Source organism: Salvelinus namaycush, chromosome 24 (assembly GCF_016432855.1).
Source record: "Salvelinus namaycush isolate Seneca chromosome 24, SaNama_1.0, whole genome shotgun sequence".
Taxonomy (NCBI): Eukaryota; Metazoa; Chordata; class Actinopteri; order Salmoniformes; family Salmonidae; genus Salvelinus; species Salvelinus namaycush.
This window is the reverse complement of record NC_052330.1, coordinates 27544441-27566144: the sequence shown is the minus strand read 5'-3', so window position 1 is coordinate 27566144 and position 21704 is coordinate 27544441.

Sequence of the window (21704 nt, the reverse complement as noted above, 5' to 3'; positions counted from 1 at the left end):
ACAGTCCAGAAAGGTGAAACAAACACTAAACCGGAAACAACCACCCACAAACACAGGTGGGAACAGGCTACCTAAATATGGTTCTCAATCAGAGACAACGATAGACAGCTGCCTCTGATTGAGAACCATACCAGGCCAAACACACAGAAATACAACACAAGGACAACAGAACACCAGACATAGAATGCCCACCCAAACTCACGCCCTGACCAACCAAAACAGAGACATAAAAAGGATCTCTAAGGTCAGGACGTGACATTGGAGTGTGTCCACTTTTGGTTAACTTACCCTAACGATGAAATTATAAAACGCTTATTGGATTTTCTCCATCCGGATACTACATTTGAAATGAAACTGCCCTTAAGGCCTGAACATTCGTTTTTTCCTTCCCAATATGAGAAGTTGCTAGATTTATTGAATACATATTCTTCCATAAAGTTAGAGCGAATTAAGATGGAAACTTGACGTAATTTAGAACGTCATACAAAGCCTAGGGTTTCCATCAAACTAAGTATCATTGCAGAGCTAATGTGATGTAGTAAAATAACTGAAATATGTAGCTTGAGAAAAGATAAGCTTTTATTACAAGGAGCAAGATCTGGTTTTAAGTCAATGAATGTCAATTTAACTCGTTGACTGCTAATCTATTCCTTTTGCGCATGTGAGAATCTCTGCGGAGACAAGCATAGCGAGGCGATTTCGAAAGTAATATGTTGTCTGTTGCCTACATGGTCTGCTGGAATAACATATTGAGAATATAGTCATATTTAAATAACTGAATCAAATAAGGGACAGTACCTACATCTAATGAATTCTAATAATAGTGCGATAGAGCTGTGACCATGATCATAATTGATATCTAAACATGGGTATTACTTATTGCAGGATACAACTGCAATGAACTGAAGTTGTGGGTAGTAAATGGCTGTAGTATTGTGCCCACAGAAATGTATTTTTTTCCTTTTTTTCTTATGGATTGACTGATGTATTTTATAAATTTGTCGCATTACATGTTACTTTTAAAGTCTTGGACATTTCATTAGTAGGAAGCTGAAAGAGAAGAGATAATTGTCAAGTTTGTTTTTAACCTTACGATAGAGGTAAGCGCAGAATGTTTGAGAATGGGTTATATTTTTTTCCTACTGGTAAGAATAGAAGAGTTAATTGGGCTCGCTGGGCTATATCGTGCTGTAAGGGATGGAGTGGGACATTTGCAGTAGAGGTCTGTCACAGCTGTTGAATGAAGTAGACAAGGTGCAGCGTGGTGAGCGTACATATTACTTTATTATTATGACATCGACAAAAACAATAAACAATCCAAAACAAACCCTCGTTGCGGGCCCCGGACTGAGCACCCTCGTAGCGGGCCCCGAACTGAGGACCCTCGTTGCGGGCCCCAGACTGGGCACCCTCGTTGCGGGCCCCAGACTGGACACCCTCGTTGCAGGCCCCGGACTGGGCACCCTCGTTGCGGGCCCCTGACTGGGCAACGTCGCTTGGGCCTGCAACGTCGCTGGAGGCTCCGTACTGTAGAACGTCGCTGGAGGCTCCGTACTGGAGAACGTCGCTGGAGGCTCCGTACTGGAGAACGTCGTTGGAGGCTCCGGACTGGAGACCGTCGCTGGAGGCTCTGGACCGGGGACCGTCGCTGGAGGCTTCGTGCCATGACTCCTCACTGGAGGCTTCGTGCCATGGATCATCACTGGAGGCTTCGTGCCATGGATCATCACTGGAGGCTTCTTGCCATGGATCATCACTGGAGGCTTCTTGCCAAGGATCATCACTGGAGGCTTCGTGCCATGGATCATCACTGGAGGCTTCTTGCCAAGGATCATCACTGGAGGCTTCGTGCCATGGATCATCACTGGAGGCTTCGTGCCATGGATCATCACTGGCGGCTTCGTGCCATGGATCATCACTGGCGGCTTCGTGCCATGGATCATCACTGGCGGCTTCGTGCCATGGATCATCACTGGTGGCTTCTTGCCATGGATAATCACTGGAGGCTTCTTGCCATGGATCATCACTGGAGGCTTCGTGCCATGGATCATCACTGGAGGCTTCTTGCCATGGATCATCACTGGAGGCTTCGTGCCATGGATCATCACTGGAGTGAGGAGACGTATGGGCAGTCTGATACGTGGAGCTGCCACAGGGCTCACCAGGCTGGGGAGACATACAGGAGGATTAGTTCTGGGCGCAGGCACAGGACTCACCAGGCTGGAGAGACATACAGGAGGCCCTGTCCTTGGCAGAGGCACCGGATATACTGGGCCGTGGAGGCGCACTGGAGGTCTAGAGCGTAGAGCCTGCACAACCCGTCCTGGCTGGGTGGTTATCTTCACCCTGCAAATGCGGGGCGCTGGCACAGGATGCACTGGGCTGTGCAGACGTACCATAGACACAGTGCGCAGAGCCGGCGCAGGATATACTGGGCCGAGGAGGCGCACTGGAGGTCTGGAGAGCAGGGCTGGCACAACCCCTCCTGGCTGGATGCTCACCCTAGCCCGGCAGATGCGGGGAGCTGGAATGTAGTGCACCGGGCTAAGAACGCGTACTGGAGACACCGTGCGCTCCACCGAATAACACGGTGCCTGACCAGTACGACACTCGCCACGGTAAGCACGGGGAGTTGGCTCAGGTCTCCAACCTGACTCAGCCAAACTCCCTGTGTGGGGGGCTGCCTCTCGGGCTTCCTTGCTAGCCGTGGTCCCTCGTAACGTTGCCGCTCTGCTTTCGCTGCCTCCAGTTCCTCGCGTGGACGGCAATACTCCCCAGCCTGCCTCCAGGGTCCCTTACCGTCCAGTATCTCCTTCCATGTCCATTTCTCCAGATAGCGCTTCTCCCCCTTACCACGCTGCTTGGTCCCTTGGTGGTGGGAAGTTCTGTCACGGCTGTTGAATGAAGTAGACCAAGGTGCAGTGTGGTGAGCGTACATATTACTTTATTATTATGACGCCGACAAAAACAATAAACAATCCAAAACAAACCGTGAAGCTTAAGGCTAAGTGCCACAAACAAAGTAAACTTCCCAGAAAGACAGGTGGGAAAAAGGTCTACCTAAGTATGGTTCTCAATCAGAGACAACGATAGACAGCTGTCCCTGATTGAGAACCCTACCCGGCCAAAACATAGAAATACAAATAATAGAACATAGAATACCCACCCCAAATCACACCCTGACCAAACCAAATAGAGACATAAAAAGGATCTCTAAGGTCAGGGCGTGACAAGGTCTGAATAGTTTGATCGGAAACACTCTGTGATCATTTCTGATTACTGGTGCTGGGTTTTATAGTTTAGGTAACACCAGTGAACTTGAGCAGGAAGTTAACCTCTCTGGGATATGTGGGACGCTAGCGTCCCAACTGGCCAACATCCAGTGAAAATGCAGAGCGCCAAATTCAAATCAATTACTATAAAAATTCAACTTTGATGAAATCACACATTCTATATACCAAATTAAAGCTACACTTGTTGTGAATCCAGCCAACAAGTCATATTTCAAAAATGCTTTACGGCGAAAGCAAACAATGCTATTATCTGAGGATAGCACCCAAGCAAACAAACACAGACCATCATATGTCAATCCTCCAGGTGCGACACAAAACGCAGAAATAAAGATATAATTCATGCCTTAACTTTGACAAGCTTCTTCTGTTGGCACTCCAAAATGTCCCATAAACAACACAAATGGTCCTTTTGTTCGATTAATTCCGTCGATATATATCCAAAATGTCCATTTATTTGGCGCGTTTGATCCAGAAAAACACAGGTTCCAACTTGCGCAACGTGACTACAAAATATCTCAAAAGTTACCTGTAAGCTTTGTCCAAACATTTCAAACTCCTTTTGTAATACAACTTTAGGTATTTTTTAACGTAAATAATAGATAAAATTGAAGACGGGATATACTGTGTTCAATACCGGAGGAAAACAAAGTGTAGCTAGCTTTCAGGTCACGCGCCTCTAACAAAGAGTACACTTCTCTCTACCCTCATTCTGAACAGTGTTACCTTCTTCATTTCTTAAAGGAAAAACCTCAACCAATTTCTAAAGACTGTTGACATCCAGTGGAAGCGATAGGAACTGCAAGAAGGTCCCTTAGAAATCTGGATTCCCAATGAAAACCCATTGAAAAGAGAGTGACCTCAAAACAAAAAACCATCTGAATGGTTTGTCCTCGGGGTTTTTCGTATCATTTTTTAAAATTAAATTTCGTAACGATACCAGGATAATTTTATATGGTTACGGAAAAGAGAGACCAGTCATATAATATAATATGGGAGTTAATTGTTAGACTTGGTGGCGAGATACATTTTGCTGTGTCTAGGGGTAGCACATGCTAAATTAAGCGCACATAAACGTTGGGGTACATTAAAACAAACGATTAATGATTTGAGGGACTACAGGGGACTTATTGTCAGGTTTTGTTTGTAGTTAAAACTTTTGGCTTGCTGTATCAGTGTAGTATAGTGAGTGCTAACAAAATGTTTTGTGTTTTTTTTCTGGAAAAATGGGGGTTTCATTGTCTCTCTTTGAAATGTTTCCCGGGGCTGTGGTCTTGGAGAGAGCAGTGAGTGAGATTGGCCATTTTTGTTTGTTTTTACCTTAAGGTTTGCAAATACCCACACACACAACACACTTGTTATGACTATTTGTTGGTGTTTTTAAAATACTATGTTTGATTTCATTGTGAGTGTTCTATTTCATTTGGGTTTAGCGAGTTTTCCATTTGTCTTTGTGCCATGGTACCTTAAAGGGGCACACACACACATGGAATTTTCTGAAGTTTTCCTTTTCTCAGTTTTAATTGAACACGTGAATTCACTTGATAAGACAAGTACTGGAAACTTACTGGAAACCTTGGATACGAAATGTATGAAATGTTTGACTGTGTTTTATTCATTTGTCAAATATAGTAAGAAACTTATTTGAATGGTTTGTATGACCTCTGTCCTGACTTTCCTGTGTGGTTTGATCACACAGGTAATTTGTAATACTAATTTGAAGGTAATTTGTAATATTGATAATTATGATGAAGTTTATAGTTCTTAGCCATATTTGTGATTTTGACCAACGGGAAGAAGGAGAGGGCATTACCTTTGACTAAGGGTAGGCTGTCTTAAGTCTGTTTTCCTATGACCGTATGGGTACAATTATTTTTCTTTATAGGAGTTATTAAGTGTAGTGATTCTAATTCTATTTTGTTATTTGAAATTATTTTGTTTAATTTTTAACAAGTAGTATTTTTATTTTTTATTTTTTACACATTACTCACATTGGGAGTCATGTGTCAAAAGGGGGGGTAACAGTCCTCTGAGGTTTTGGATTGAAGTGTACACGCCTTGATATGTAGGAGTGTATTGAGTGATATGTGAAGGAGTGTATGGTTGTGTTGTTTGTTCTATTCTGTTGTGATACAAATCTGACCAGATGAGGTCTGCTGGATTGTTGGGATTTCTCTCAATGGGTTATAGGTCTAACTTCCTGATCCTGTGGCTCTGCTGTGAAGTTGACAGCGTGATGGGGAGTATAAGCCAATTTGAACAAATAGTTTCAATAGAATGTGTTGTTATTTTCTTTAACATGTTATAGACATTGGTATTAAGAATAATTAGTCAAAGTAATAAGTAAAGTAAAATATATTTTAAATTTGAGATTCTTCAAAGTAGCCACCCTTATCCTTGATGGCAGCTTTGGTCACTGTTGGCATTCTCTCAACCAGCTTCACCTGGAATGCTTTTCCAACAGTCTTGAAGGAGTTCCCACATATGCTGAGCACTTGTTGGCTCACATCAACACCATCATCCAAGACACTCTGGACCCACTCCAATTCGCACTCAAAACTGCCCTGTCCCACCTGGACAAATGGAACACCTACGTGAGAATGCTTTTCATTGACTAAAGCTCAGCGTTCAACACCATAGTGCCCTCCAAGCACAACACTAAGCTCAGGACCCTGGGACTGAACACCTCCCTCTGCAACTGCCCCCAGGTGGTGAGGGTAGGCAACAACACATCCGCCACGCTGACCTTCAACACGGGGGCCCCTCAGGGGTGCATGCTTAGTCCCTCCCTGTACTCCCTGTTGGCCGTACATGACTGAATGGCCGCACATGACTCCAACCCCATCATTACGTCTGCCGACAACATGGCGCTGGTAGGCCTGATCACCAACGTTGATGAGACAACCTATAATGAGGAGGTCAGAGACCTGGCAGTGTGGTACCAGGACAACAACCTCTTCCTCAACATGAGCAAGACAAAGCAGCTGATCGTGGACTATAGAAAAGGAGGGCTGAGAATGCTCTCATTCACATTGACGAGGCTGTAGTGGAGCAGGTCGAGAGCTTCAATTCCTCTGTGTCCATGGTCCAGACCATGGACACAGAAAACCATTGAAAGTGTCTTGACTGGCTGCATCACTGCTTGGTATTGCAACTGCTCAGCATCCGACCACAAGGCGCTGCAGAGGGTGGTGCGTACAGCCCAGTACATCACTGGGGTCGAGCTCCCTGTTATCCACGACCTCTATACCAGGTGGTGTCAGAGGAAGTCCATAAAAATTGTCAAAGACTCCAGCCACCCAAGACATAGACGGTTCTCTCTGCTACCGCACGGCAAGCGGTACCGGAGCGCGAAGTCTGGGACCAAAAGTATCTTGAACAGCCATAAGACTGCTGAACAGTTAATCAAATGGCTACCTGGACTATTTACATTGACCATTGTTTATTATGTATCCTGATTGCCTAGTAGATTTTACCCATACCTACATGTACATATTACCTCAAATACATCGTACCCCTGCACATTGACTAGCTATTGGTACTTCTTGTATACAGCTTCATTATTGTTATTTTATTTTGTTACTATTGCTTTTTCCCCCCTTTTTTTTAACTATTCATTTTTTTCTTACCTTTTAACTCGGCATGGTTGGGAAAGAGATTGTAACTAAGCATTTCACGGTAAAGTCCACACCTGTTGTATGTTTTATCCGGCGCATATGACAAATTACATTTGATTTGTTGGCCCATCAGTCAAGAAACGACCTAAGACAAATCATCTGAAGTTTCCAAGCTGATGTACATTTTTTATATATATACTTAAATCATAGATCATTAACATATTTGAACATATTTAAGTATATCTGTGATAAATATACTTAAGCATATTTAAAATGATCTAAATTGGAACAATTTGAAACACATTTAATGTATATGTATTTATATTTTATTCGCATTTAAGTATATTAAATAGATCTACATTGAGATGCTTTTGTTGTACTTAAATAAAGAACAAAACAAATATACTTCGAATACACCTTAAGTACATTTTATGTTTATTCCTCGTAAATTAGAAATATACTAAAATGGTATTTGAATTAGAATTCCTGTATTTTACTTACACAAAAATCATATTTATGATGTGTTTTAAGTATACTTTTACAAATACAACTGTACTCATTTAACACATTAGCCATTGTCGTGGAAATTACAACACAGTTAAATGAACAGATCTAAATTGATATCGGCCGGAGAGGTTACAACAAACGTAATACTCAAAGTACAAGTCTGTCAGAAGCTCTGAAGGGGTGCTCCCCTACAGCAATCTTTATACTCATGCACAAACTAGGCATCTCTGCTCTTAAGGTGAAATAGGCTGATCATGACCTTGAACACATAGTTTCTAGGCTTTGGGCCAAAGTAACAATGTGTCCCCATCTTTGTGTTCTTCTATCAGTCCCTTCCCTGAGAGCAGTCACAGAACATCCTTACACAATAACAAGAAACAATACGCTACATGTAGTCATGCATTTGCAGAGACACAGAGGACGCTAATATTTACAGTACACTCCCTCCTTTTATCACTATAAGTGATAACAAAAATGTATTTAGCTTCTTAACATACAGTACCAGTCAAAAGTTTGGATACACATACTCATTCCAGGGTTTTTCTTTATTTTTTACTATTTTCTACATTGTAGAAAAACAGTGAAGACATCAAAACTATGAAATAACACATATGGAACCATGCAGTAACCAAAAAAGTGTTAAACAAATCAAAATATATTCGATATTCTTCAAAGTAGCCACCCTTTGCCTTGATGACAGCTTTGCAGCTTTGAAGAATCTAAAATCTAAAATTAATTTTGATTTGTTTAACACTTTTTTGGTTACTACATGATATGTGTTATTTCATAGTTTTGATGTCTTCACTATTATTATTAAATGTAGAAAATAAAAAGTGAAAATAAAGACAAACCCTTAAATGAGTAGTTGTGTCCAAACTTTTGACAGCTACGGTACGTTCAGTCAATCATCAGGAGTGTATTCAGTAAATACTAATTATTACATACAAGAGGCATAACAAAAGGCAAAAATCCATCTTAATTTTTTATCCTTTTTCCATTACCCTTTACATTATAAGTTTTCTGTTGTTTAACAACCTAGCTTAAAACCTTCAGTTACTTCATCAAACATGGATACTAACTCATTGTTGTATATTATCATCCATTATAGGGGGAAAGTTCCTGGAGAGACAGCAAGTTATCAGTATCACCCTCACAAGTACCCCCTTTGACCAGCCAATAAGTAGTCAAGTGCCTCCCTGTTTTGCAGGGTGACCTTGGGGAGTGCTTTCACTTCCTCATTCAGAGAAAACAAGGCATCTCTAGTAGCATTTCCCATTTTCTCAACTTTAATAGACTTTCTAAACTTTCTAAACCTTAATAACTCACATTTCCTGGTGCTCCTGTAACATAATCATGTACTACAAGAGAGCAGCTATTGCTGTCATTAATCAACACAGTACAATTACAAACATTTTCACCCAAATGGTTTCCTTTAATACACCATGTGGCTACCAGTGATCCTACTATAGGGATGGGTGTGACATTGCAATTGTCTGGTCTAGGTTGTGGACATCTAAAAGTACATTGAAAGATAAGTCATAGGGTAGGGATTCCTTGTGGGGGGAAGTAGCCAATGACAGTATTGGGGGACAACTTGTTAAGTTCACCCCAAAGGAAACCCCTACATATGGAGACCCTTTTCTACTCCCACAGGACCCCACCCACATACCCAACAATAAGTCTTATATGAGGTGACATTTGCCACCATTTCAGCTGGAGAGAAAACAGATTCCCTCCCTCATCTTGACCTTTTACTTATCTTTTCCTTCAGCTCACTTCTCCGGGTCTGTGGTGGTCCCTTCGGCTCACTTCTCCGGGTCTGTGGTGGTCCCTTCGGCTCACTTCTCCGGGTCTGTGGTGGTCCCTTCGGCTCACTTCTCCTTCTGGACCACTACTCTGGGTCTGTGGTGGTCCCTTCGGCTCACTTCTCCTTCTGGACCACTACTCCGGGTCTGTGGTGGTCCCTTCGGCTCACTTCTCCTTCTGGACCACTACTCCGGGTCTGTGGTGGTCCCTTCGGCTCACTTCTCCTTCTGGACCACTACTCCGGGTCTGTGGTGGTCCCTTCGGCTCACTTCTCCTTCTGGACCACTACTCCGGGTCTGTGGTGGTCCCTTCGGCTCACTTCTCCTTCTGGACCACTACTCCGGGTCTGTGGTGGTCCCTTTGGCTCACTTCTCCTTCTGGACCACTACTCCGGGTCTGTGGTGGTCCCTTCGGCTCACTTCTCCGGGTCTGTGGTGGTACCTTTGGCTCACTTCTCCTTCTGGACCACTACTCTGGGTCTATGATGGTCCCTTTGGCTCACTTCTCCTTCTGGACCACTTCTCCGGGTCTGTGGTGGCCCCTTCGGCTCACTTCTCCTTCTGGACCACTACTCCGGGTCTGTGGTGGTCCCTTTGGCTCGGCACTTTCATCTTCACCTGAACAGTCACCCACTGGAGGGCAACCAACTGTTCCAATCAACACAATAGTGCAGATCCAGACAGCAAGGCCACACAGCCTAAAGGATTGGACTCCCTCTCTCCTCCTCAGGGGCAGGAACCCGTCTGCAGAGGAGATGTGTCGCGCTGCATGAGGCAAATGGTGGTCACACATTCTAGCTAAGATCTGGTTCATCCAAAATACTGTCTGTAATCCAAGTCACTGGGAGGCTGAGGTTGGTGGATCGAGTGAGCTGAGGAGCTCTGGGCTGTAACGCGCTATGTTGAACAGGTGTCCTCACTAAGATCGATATGGTGCTCCTGGGGGAGTCTGGTACCACCAGGTCGGCTATAGAGGGGTGCACTAGCCCAGGTTGGAAACTAAGCAGGTCAAAGCCCACATGCTGTCCAGCAGTAGGATAGTGCCTGTGAGTATGTGTTAAAAATATCTACTTCATGGTGGCAACTGCCTCTGCGATACAATAACTTGAGCAGCCCACAAGAGTAAGAAAAGTAAGCAGACAAACTATATTTAGCAGTGAGTGAATAACACATTCATATCAACGCAGCAGACATCTATTTTACTGGGATGTGTATTTTACTGGGATGTGTATTTTACTGGGATGTGTATTTTACTGGGATGTGTATTTTACTGGGATGTGTATTTTACTGGGATGTGTATTTAGCTGGGATGTGTATTTTACTGGGATGTGTATTTTACTGGGATGTGTATTTTACTGGGATGTGTATTTAGCTGGGATGTGTATTTAGCTGGGATGTGTATTTTACTGGGATGTGTATTTCGCTGGGATGTGTATTTTGCTGGGATGTGTATTTAGCTGGGATGTGTATTTTGCTGGGATGTGTATTTTACTGGGATGTGTATTTTACTGGGATGTGTATCTTACTGGGATGTGTATTTTACTGGTGTATTTAGCTGGGATGTGTATTTTGCTGGGATGTGTATTTTGCTGGGATGTGTATTTTGCTGGGATGTGTATTTTACTGGGATGTGTATTTTACTGGGATGTGTATTTAGCTGGGATGTGTATTTAGCTGGGATGTGTATTTTGCTGGGATGTGTATTTTGCTGGGATGTGTATTTAGCTGGGATGTGTATTTTACTGGGATGTGTATTTGGATGGATATTTGGATACTCTATAGCTCTAAGGACGGCGGACGTAAAGGTAACGTAAAGGTAATGGCGGACTGAACGAAGTTATGTAGAGCACCTCAAGATAAAACATAATATTCGAAATATCTGCTAAATTAGACTAAAATATTAGCACTAAATAATCTGGTGGGTGATAACCTTCAATCTGGATAATAACACAAAACAAATCCTAAGATTAGAGACATTTATCGACAAATATTACGAAAACAAGCAACACCCAAACATGACGGAGAGTAAGACAGGGGAACCGATTCAAAAACGAAAACGTGACTCCTCAACCGACACTAATGATTTAATATTCTCACCACCGGCAATGGTAAAGGTCGAAACCGATCTGTTAAAATCAATAAATGACAAACTGGGTATACTTGAATTAGTTAGTAAAGATATAAAAGAGTTGAAGGCAAGCCTAGAGATGAGTGATGAAAAAGCTGCGACATTGGAGAAGGAAACACACGCGCTAAAAGGGACAGTCAATAAAATTGAAACCGAAATGAATGAAATTAAAAAGGAGAACACCGTTCTGAAGGAATGCTTACTAGACATACAAACTAGATCCATGAGAGAGAATTTGGTACTTACAGGTATCCAAGAGAAAGAAGGAGAGGTTCCTGAATCTGTAGTTAGAGAGTTCCTTTTTGCAGCGCTTCAGATTCCACGCGAAGTTATCGACAAAATCCAACTTGAACGTGTACACCGCCTCGGACAGAGAGGGCAGAGGTACGAACGCCCAATCGTTGCCAAATTTGCTTCATTTAAAGATAAAATAATGGTTAAAAGCCTGGGTAAAAGACTTGCTGGGACCAAAATTGGCATGAATGATCAGTTTCCGAAAGAAATTGCAGAACGGCGCAAAGTTCTGTATCCAATTTTCAAAGAAAATAGATTAAAAGCGAAACGAGTAGCTCTCGTCGTTGATAAACTATATATTGATAACCAGTTGTTCAGAGACACAAAGACTACTCCATGGTTATTTTAAAAATTACAAAGTTCTCATAGATGAGGAAAATAAACACAATTCAAGCCCGGTTATTGATTGTAACAATACAATACAAAATATAGCTTTTCTATAAATCTTCATATATAACTAATTGAACACAAGCACTATTTCTACATAGTGAAGATAAAAACTAAGTAAACAGAAGGCACAGTATGTGTGGATGGTGTGGTGTGTGTTTATTTTTATTTGTTATGTTTGGAAAGTTGAGTGAGTGAGTAATGAAATAGTTGCATATCCCAGAGCCAGTGTATTGCTGTGGGCCGGGTATGAGAGGGCTTTCAATGTTGTTCAGATGATGGATATACTTTTATAATGAATTATACGTCTTATTTATTTATTGTCCTATCATGGGGAACTACATTTTTAAAATAAATTATATCTAATTATTTATTATCCTATTTTAATGGTACGGTCCATGGCCCTATACCCTAGACACCCACATGAATGGCCCAGATACTAAGGAGAAGTCCCTAACTGTTTTATGTGCATGCTGTAAGCGGTCTGTATGCAGCCAAAATGAGGTCAGGGACCAAGAGCAGCACTGCCCCCTCAAGATTCTGAGCCTGCTTGGCAGGGTTGGTCCTGCAAAGCCAAAGCCCCCTAAAGGGAGAGCATAATAAACAAGGAAATTCTCAAAGCTGCTAATGAGAACCTTGACGACCTTGTACCTAGCCGGTGGGGATTCCGGTGGGGTGCCCCCACCCAGGCAGTGGCAGTGCTGGCAACACTAGCTGCAGTAACCCATGGGGAGGGGGTCACACTCGGACATTCAGAGAGGGGGTATATTATTGTGGCCCTGGTGGCACGAAATCAAGTCGGACTGCATGGAGATGCTTGGGAACATGGTCAAAATGGATGACCGTATTGTGGGTGTTTCAGGAAGAAGGTGTACATTTGACCTCCATCATTTAGGATGTGACAATGGTAAATAAATCTCTACATTTATGCTCATTTTTTGCGCGGTCTTGCAGGCCTTCTCATGCAGCTGCAACTGCAAGTACATTTGTAAATCATGATCCATCTTGAGTTGGGCTCTGGGATGGTGCAATTGTTGAGAGGGTGAGCTTATGGTTGTGTGGGGGTAAGGGCTGAATGTGTGTGGGTGTATGTGTGTATCCCACAACTGTTGCGAAGGAAGAAGTAAAAGATGTTAGGGACTATAGAGGATGATTCACAGCAATATGTAATAAAAATAGAGGTGAGGGCGATGGAAATGCATTTGGCAATGGATCTGCTTCGGTTCGGTGGATGGCGCTGTGTGCACTTTTCGAAGGATGGATCCCAGTCGGTCCGGGGCTGTGCGATGCGGGGGGTCGGGGGTGGTCTGCCGGTCATTGGGATGACAACCCAACTCGAGATGGGGGCTTTTGGCGGGTGGAATAGTGGCGACCAATTGGAGGTTTGCTTAGTGGAGATGCAAATGTCATGGTACAACTATATAGACACTCAATCATTATGTTACTTTTTAATAGGACGTTTACAAACATATATTTTGATAAAAATAATTGAAAGGTGTGTCTCATTATGGTAAGTGGTGAAATAAGTATAGCCAGTTACAATTGTAATGGCTTAGCAGATAATAAGAAAAGACGATCAGTATTTACCTGGCTAAAAGAGAAGGATTATAATATCTACTGTTTACAGGAAACCCATTCGACAGTTTTAGATGAAGTTTTGTGGAAAAAGAACTGGGGGGGCGAAATATATTTCTCCCATGGGCAAAGAAATTCAAAAGGGGTGATGGTTTTAATTAATAATAACTTTGATCCAAATGTGCAACTTGTCCAAACAGATCCTCAAGGTAGATGGATTATTTTAAATATGTTATTGGACAATAAACATATATGGCTTATTAACCTATACGGTCCGAATAATGATGATCCAAGCTTCTTTGACAATATATATAAGAATGTATCAACTCTACAAGCAACACTAGACTCTATTATTATAGTGGGAGATTTTAATACGGTCTTAAATACCTCTATGGACCGGAAAGGAAATCACACTACAAACTATCACCCTCAGGCACTTAAGGAAATCAGGAATGTCATGGATATATTGGAATTAGTGGATATATGGAGACTTAAATACCCTGACCTAGTGAGATATACATGGCGGAGGCTTAATCAAGCTAGTCGCCTTGACTACTTTCTTATATCATTCTCTCTGGCACCAAAAGTTAAAAAGTGTTTGATAGGGGACAGAATGCGGTCGGACCATCACATAATTGGCATATATATTACTCTTACAGAATTTCCACGTGGGCGAGGATATTGGAAATTTAATCAAAGCCTACTAGATGATAAATTGTTTAGAACTAGGACAGAAGAATTTATAACTGACTTTTTTAGACATAACATAGGTACAGCAGATCCCCATATTGTATGGGACACTTTTAAGTGTGGCTTTAGAGGCCATGCAATTCAGTACTCATCTATAAAACAAAAGCAATTTCGATCAAAAGAGTCCATATTAACAAAGGAAATTGAAGGACTAACAGTACAGTTAGATAACAATAAAAACGGTACCATAGAGGCACAGAATAAGTTAGAGGAAAAACAAAAAGAAATGGAGGAACTTATTCAAGAAAGATCCAGTGTAATATATTACAAAAATAAAGCGAACTGGATGGAATATGGGGAAAAATGCACCAAATTCTTTTTCAATCTTCAATATAGAAATGCTACCAAAAAAAACGTATTAAAACTTGTTACAAATGATGGAGTCACGCATGATTCACCAAATGATATTTTGAAAGAGGAAGTAAAGTACTTTAAGAATATATTTTCGTTTCAGGCTCCTCCATCTCCACTAACTGAAACTAATTGTATGGATTTTTTCCCTAATAATAATGTAAAATTAACATCTGTACAGAAAGACTCATGTGAAGGCCTAATTACAGAGGAGGAACTACTTGATGCAATTGGGGCCTTTAAGGATGGGAAAACTCCAGGACTGGATGGCATACCAGTGGAAGTATACAAACATTTTTTTGATATACTCAAAGGACCATTATTAGCTTGTTTTAACCACTCCTATATAAATGATAGATTATCAGACACGCAACAAGAAGGTGTGATATCATTATTACTGAAACAGGACCCAAGTGGTATATATAAAGATCCAGTCCATTTAAAAAATTGGAGACCTCTTACACTTCAGTGTTGTGATGCAAAAATCCTAGCAAAATGCTTGGCGCATAGAATAAAAAAAGTTTTGTCAGATATTATTCATCCTAATCAGACAGGTTTTTTACATGGACGATACATTGGAGATAATATAAGGCAAGTACTGGAAACAATAGAACACTATGAAATATCGGGGACACCAGGCCTGGTTTTCATAGCTGATTTTGAAAAGGCTTTTGATAAAGTACGACTGGAGTTTATATATAAATGCCTAGAATATTTCAATTTTGGGGAATCTCTTATAAAATGGGTAAAAATTATGTATAGTAACCCTAGGTGTAAAATAGTAAATAATGGCTACATCTCAGAAAGTTTTAAACTATCTAGAGGAGTAAAACAAGGTTGTCCACTATCGGCATATCTATTTATTATTGCCATCGAAATGTTAGCTGTTAAAATTAGATCAAACATTAATATTAAGGGATTAGAAATCCAGGGCCTAAAAACTAAGGTGTCATTGTACGCTGATGATTCATGTTTTCTTTTAAAACCACAACTAGAATCTCTCCACGGCCTCTTAGAGGATCTAGATACATTTGCTATCCTCTCTGGATTAAAACCAAATTATGATAAATGTACCATATTACGTATTGGATCACTAAAAAATACACATTTTACATTGCCATGTAGTTTACCAATTAAATGGTCTGACGGTGATGTGGACATACTCGGTATACAAATCCCAAAAGAAAGAAATGATCTCACTCCAATAAATTTTTATAGAAAGTTAGCAAAAATAGATAAGATCTTGCTACCATGGAAAGGAAAATACCTGTCTATTTGTGGGAAAATCACCCTGATTAACTCTTTAATCATATCACAGTTTACCTATTTGCTTATGGTTTTGCCTACACCTAGTGACCTGCTTTTTAAATTATATGAACAAAAAATATTCAATTTTATTTGGAACGGCAAGCCAGATAAAATTAAAAGGGCCTATTTATATAACGAATATGAATTCGGAGGGCAGAAATTATTAAATATTAAAGCATTAGACCTCTCACTAAAGGCATCAGTCATACAAAAGTTATACTTAAATCAAAACTGGTTCTCTAGTAGATTGGTACGAATGTCTCATCCTATGTTCAAGAAGGGCCTTTTTCCCTTTATTCAGATTACACCTGCTCACTTTCGGTTGCTTGAAAAGGAAATAATCTCCAAAATATCTTTATTTTTTAAGCAAGCCTTAGAAAGTTGGTTGCAATTTCAGTTTAATCCACCTGAAAGGACGGAACAAATAGTACAACAAATCTTGTGGTTAAATTCAAATATAGTAATTGATAAAAAAACTGTATTTATCGAAGAAATGTTTAAAAAAGGTATAATTTTTGTGAATGATATCATAAATAGGACTGGTGGAGTAATGTCACACATGCAGCTAACACAGACATATGGAAATGTCTGCTCTACCCAAAATTACAACCAATTAATTGCAGCATTACCACAAAAATGGAAGAGGCAGGTGGAAGGGGATAAAAGTAAGGAACTTGTATGTCGGCCTTATATTAAAGAACATAAATGGTTAAAGAAAAGTGTGATAAATAAAAACATATACCAATTTCATTTAAGGACCAAAAAACTTACAGCTGTGCCATATAAATTGCAAAATAGTTGGGAAGAGATTTTCGATGTACCCATTCCATGGCACATGGTGTATGAATTGATACGCAAAACAACGCCGGATTCAAAACTTCGAATTTTTCAATTTAAATTATTGTACAAAATTCTTGCAACTAATAGAATGTTATATATATGGGGGATACAATCTTCCCAGCTCTGTAGATTCTGCTGTGAGGAGGCAGAGTCATTAGACCATTTATTTTGGTATTGTCCGCATGTAGCTCGTTTTTGGTCACAGGTCCAGGAATGGTTGAAGAATTGCAACATTTGCGTAGAACTAACGCTACAGATAGCAATACTGGGGGATTTGAAAAGCCATAGTCAATCAATCAATAATATAATAATTATTTTAGCAAAAATGTTTATTTTTAATTTACAATCCGTGGAAGCTATGAGAATAGGAAGATTCAAATCTTTTGTGAAGCATCACAGCACAGTTGAAAAATATATGGCAAATAAAAATCCGAAATGGATGATGTTGGAAGATAGCTGGGAAAGGTTGAGTGGAGCTGAAGGGTGGGACTAATAACAAGATAAACAATGTAGGGCATACGGGATCTGTGAAATGTGTATAGGTGCGGAGCTATTGTGAAATAGCACAGTTACAAGTGGAAATCAAACTGGATGGATGGATTTTACTGGGATGTGTATTTAGCTGGGATGTGTATTTAGCTGGGATGTGTATTTTGCTGGGATGTGTATTTTGCTGGGATGTGTATTTAGCTGGGATGTGTATTTTACTGGGATGTGTATTTTGCTGGGATGTGTATTTTGCTGGGATGTGTATTTTACTGGGATGTGTATTTAGCTGGGATGTGTATTTAGCTGGGATGTGTATTTTACTGGGATGTGTATTTTGCTGGGATGTGTATTTTGCTGGGATGTGTATTTAGCTGGGATGTGTATTTAGCTGGGATGTGTATTTTGCTGGGATGTGTATTTTGCTGGGATGTGTATTTTGCTGGGATGTGTATTTTGCTGGGATGTGTATTTTGCTATGTAACATTATAAAATGCAGTATGACAGTAAAACTATTGTTTTCAAGGCAAAGGAATAATGACATGCAGAAAGATCTTAATCTGAGTCAGTCGTTTATTGATTTTCAAATGTTCTACAAGTCAAACTTGATGAACCAAAGCATGAGATACATTGACTGGCTCAGCTTCGTTAGTTTGTTACAAAAATATCAGTGTCTCCATCTTTTGAATCTTCCTTTTCCAAGCTCATGTTTGTAACAGCAAAACCCACAAGATAAGAGAAAGACAACAAAACAAATTCTGGTCAAAATCAAACATTGAGGACACCACATCTAACAGATTGAAAAATATAGGTTTTATATATATTTACATTTTCATTCCCCCTTTCAAATGATCTAACAGATTATCATCACACAAAACTTAGATCACATACTTTGTTCGCATCTTCCCAGTCCAAATTATTTTCATATGCCAGTTTTTTACTTTAGCCTCTTGTCCAGGACTGGAGGAGTATGAGAACATTAAAATGATCACAATAAAGCCCAATAAAACATTATGGTGACAAACACATAATGTGATACAGTATATAAAAAATATTAAAATGAACAATGGCAAAAACTGAATGTCACTAAGCAATATAATATTTTCACTACCCCACAACCACAATCCCAATTCACCAATTCAGCAGACTGCAGGACATCAGTATTTCAAGGGTTGTGGCTGTTTAATCCAAGCAGCAAACTACCTCGAACCAACCAAAATATATAGAAGAGAAGCTGATTGTTACAGGTCTCTAGTACATGTTTGTTCTCCTCCTGGTAAAAGTCAGAGACCATTTTGTGGGGTAACATAATGTTACATTCAACAATTCAGTACATGTGGATATGTTAGAGACTGTCATTATGATGTCACTGTCGCTGTTTTAGAGAATGCCATTATGATGTCATAGCTCTTTTAAAGAACATTACTGTGGTGTCATCGGAGATTTTCCTGAATCCGTTTCAGAAGGTTATGACAATGATAGTTATTTACTGCAGCAACACACTAGAGACAATTCAGTTTTGTGTGTGTGTGTTCTCCCCCCTTACAGTGAAGGAATAAGAGAGAACAGAGTCATTAATAACACATGAATACTGTGTCAAAGCTACCATGCTGTAGGTCCACAGATGTGTATAGCCTACTATATTAATACCCTCATACAGGAACAGCATGCAAAATGTCCCCATCATACATATCGCAGAGAGATCTGCCAATCTCTGCAAATACGACTAAGTATCTCACAAACCAGTAAAAACATACATTACCAGTCAAAAGTTTGGACACACCTACTCATTCCAGGGTTTTTCTTTATTTTTACTATTTTCTACATTTTGAATAATAGTGAAGACATCAAAACTATGAAATAACATATATGGAATCATGTAGTAACCAAAAAAAGGTGTTAAACAAATCAAAATATATCTTATAGTAGATATTCTTAACTGTAGCCAACCTGACAGCTTTGCATTCTCTCAACCACCATCATGAGGGAGTCACCTGGAATGCATTTCAATTAACAGGTGCGTCTGGTTAAAAGTTCATTTGTGGAATTTCTTTCCTTCTTAATGCATTTGAGTGAATCAGCTGTGTTGTGACAAGGTAGGGGTGGTATACAGAAGATAGCCCTACTTGGTAAAAGACCAAGTCCATATTATGGTAAGAACAGCTCAAATAAGCAAAGTGAAACGACAGTCCATTATTACTTTAAGACATGAAGGTCAGTCAATCTGGAAAATGTCAAGAACTTTGTAAGTTTCTTCAAATGCAGTTGCAAAAACCATCAAGCTCTATGACGAAACTGGCTCTCATGAGGACTGCAGGATAAGTTCATTAGAGTTACCAGCCTCAGAAATTGCAGCCCAAATAAATGCTTCACAGTGTTCAAGTAACAGACACATCTCAACATCAACTGTTCAGAGGAGACTGCGTGAATCAGGCCTTCATGGTCGAATTGCTGCAAAGAAACCACTAATAAAGGACAGCAATAAGAAGAAGAGACTTGCTTGGGCAAAGAAACACAAGCAATGGACATTAGACCAGTGGAAATCTGTCCTTTAGTCTGATGAGTCAAATTTGAGATTTTTGGTTCCAACCGCTGTGTCTTTGTGAGACGCAGAGTAGGTGAACGGATGATCTCTGCATGTGTGGCACCCACTATGAAGCATGGAGGAGGTGGTGTGATGGTGTTTTGCTGGTGAAACTGTCAGAGATTTATTTAGAATTCAAGGCACACTTAACCAGCATGGCTACCACAGCATTCTGCAGCGATACACCATCCCATCTGGTTTGCCCTTAATGGAACTATCATTTGTTTCAACTGGATAATGACCCAACACATCTCCAGGCTGTGTAAGGGCTATTTGACTAAGAAGGAGAGTGATGGAGTGCTGCATTAGATGACCTGGCCTCCACAATAACCTGACCTCAACCCAATTGACATGGTTTGGGATGAGTTGGACTGCAGAGTGAAGGAAAAGCAGCCAACAAGAGCTCAGCATGTGGAAACTCCTTCAAGACTGTTGGAAAAGCATTCCAGGTGAAGCTGGTTGAGAGAATGCAAAGCTGTCATCATGGCAAAGGGTGGCTACTTTGAAGAATCTCAAATATATTTTGATTTGTTTAACACTTTTTGATTACTACATGATTCCATATGTGTTAGTTCATAGTTTGATGTCTTCACTATTATTCTACAATATCGACTGAGTAGGTGTGTCCAAACTTTTGACTGATACTGTATATCAACTCCCCATTAGAAATCCTCTAAAATGACAGAGTTAACAGTAACAGATATACCAAAGTCTACATTATGAGGAACAAGAGACACAGATAGATTAGTTAACAGCAACCACAGTAACATTCCGGCTCAAATAATAAAACACACAAAAATCCTCTAGAATTTGCAATATTTAGACATTTTGCCAATCACATCTTTAAAAACAAAATACAATGAATCTCACATTTATACACAAGTAAAACACCAAAGACAAAACTTCCCATTACTCAGTAAAACACAAGCCATGTCCCAAAACAAAACACACAAGATACATTACATTATTGCCAACTCTAATAGGGATTCACACTTGTGCTTCAAACACAAAACGTCACATTCGGGGCTTTCATTCAGTTTTCAGATATCGCTCAGGTACATTATAGGTTGCTTTTCAGTTAGGACATGATAAGTGCTTTAACTCAACTAGTACCCTACATGTGAATCTCCTGAGAGGCCAAAGTAGACTAACGAATAGTTACTGTGCAAAGACAGAGCTATAAAAGGATAAACTGCATAACCATACCATTACAGTGCTTGTTGGTATACATGTGGTTGTACCAGTTAGTACCAGCGACTTAACCTTAACTCTTCTGGTTTATTTGAGAAATACTAGGGTCTGAGAGAGAAAGTGGCATATTAAGCTTTGGGTTCAATCTCAGTCTCACTACATTCAATTTTCTTTTTTTGTCGCATCTTCCAAAGATATAAGTGCTTCGACTTCTCCATTTCAGTAAAACTGTTCAAACGTAATAAGGCAGGAAATAACGGTTACTTTAAACATTATACCCCCCCCCCCCGCCCCCAAAGTAAATTATATATACAAGTCAAGCGCAGTCTTAGCCTGCAAATCTATAGATCTACACTACTGTTCAAAAGTTTGAGGTCACTTAGAAATGTCCTTGTTTTTGAAAGAAAAGCAAATTTTTTGTCTATTAAAATAACATCAAATTGATCAGAAATACAGCGTAGTATCCGCAAAACACCAGTCTCAACGTCAACAGTGAAGAGGCGAATCAGGGAAGCTGGCCTTCTAGGCAGAGTTGCAAAGAAAAAGCCATACCTCAGAATGGCCAATAAAAAGAAAAGATTAAGATGGGCA